We start from the raw sequence: 1,114 nt of genomic DNA on the forward strand, positions 1-1,114 counted from the left end.
CAGTCTTTCATTGAAGTCTTTTCATTCAATTCCAGATCTGTATTTGAGTCTCTTATCAAAGGCATAAGTAACTCTCAAGCTTGTGAATACTATATCGCTTTTAGACTAGTTCAAAAGAATACAAAACAAGTTTAACCCACAAAGTCTGTTTGCCCCACTGTACCTAATGAAAAAAATTAAATAGTGGCTAGATACCTTCCATAGATCACTCACTCCTTCATCCCCTAGCTGTCCACCGGACACAACCATTTGGAGGCTTTTATCTCCACCCACACTTTGCGCCTCCTCCCCCCAGCTCCTGAGGCACTCAGTTCTGTCATCATTTTGGGTTGTAATGCAGGGCAAAATGTGATCATCTCTCCGAGAGATTATACCTGTTTGGCTTATGTGGAAATGCACGGCAGAGTACTGGATGTGCTGGGAACCGGCTTTGGGGAACCCTGAAAGCCAGATGATAGCAGAGCCGCCGCTGGGTGTAAGGGATGTGGTGCAGTGGAAATAGGTTGGCAGGTGGCTTCCATAAAGATGGAACTGTGGGAAGGAAGGCCGTTTAGGGGGAGAGTGTGATATAACCCCAAGGGGAAGTAATGAGGATGTGGACTGATGTGCTGTTACAGGAAAGGTGGCATTTTGAAATAGATTTGGTCTGGGGGTTGAAGGTCAGCTTGGCATGAATTTGATCCTGACTGCTTGGTGGTGGAGCTCTTGGCAGAGAGGGATTCTGAAGGATGAGCTGTTCTGGAGCATAAGAATCCAACTGAGACGATGACAATTCATATAAGTGGAAATAACCAGTAAATAGCTGGAAATCCCTAAGGCTTAGAAAAGATGTCTGGTCTTAATATCTGAGTTGTTCACATGGAATTGGTCATTGAAGTCATGAGAACAGTCTGTCAAAGAAGTAACATTTTTGGAAATTTAAAACCTTGGGAAGAAAGGCTTACGTCACATCCTGAATTTCAAATAATTTATCTTAAAGCTCTGTTTATAGGCTCCCATTTTCTCTCACACTCCAGCCCTAGTGTAGGGCTTATTCAGAGTAGTCAGGCCACAGCAGTGTTGTGGAAGAGGGAGGCCTTTTTGCTCTGAGGGCAAAATCTGGGGGCCAGGCGAG

Source organism: Pteropus medius, unplaced genomic scaffold (assembly GCF_902729225.1).
Source record: "Pteropus medius unplaced genomic scaffold, Ma_sr-lr_union100, whole genome shotgun sequence".
NCBI classification, from domain to species: Eukaryota; Metazoa; Chordata; class Mammalia; order Chiroptera; family Pteropodidae; genus Pteropus; species Pteropus medius.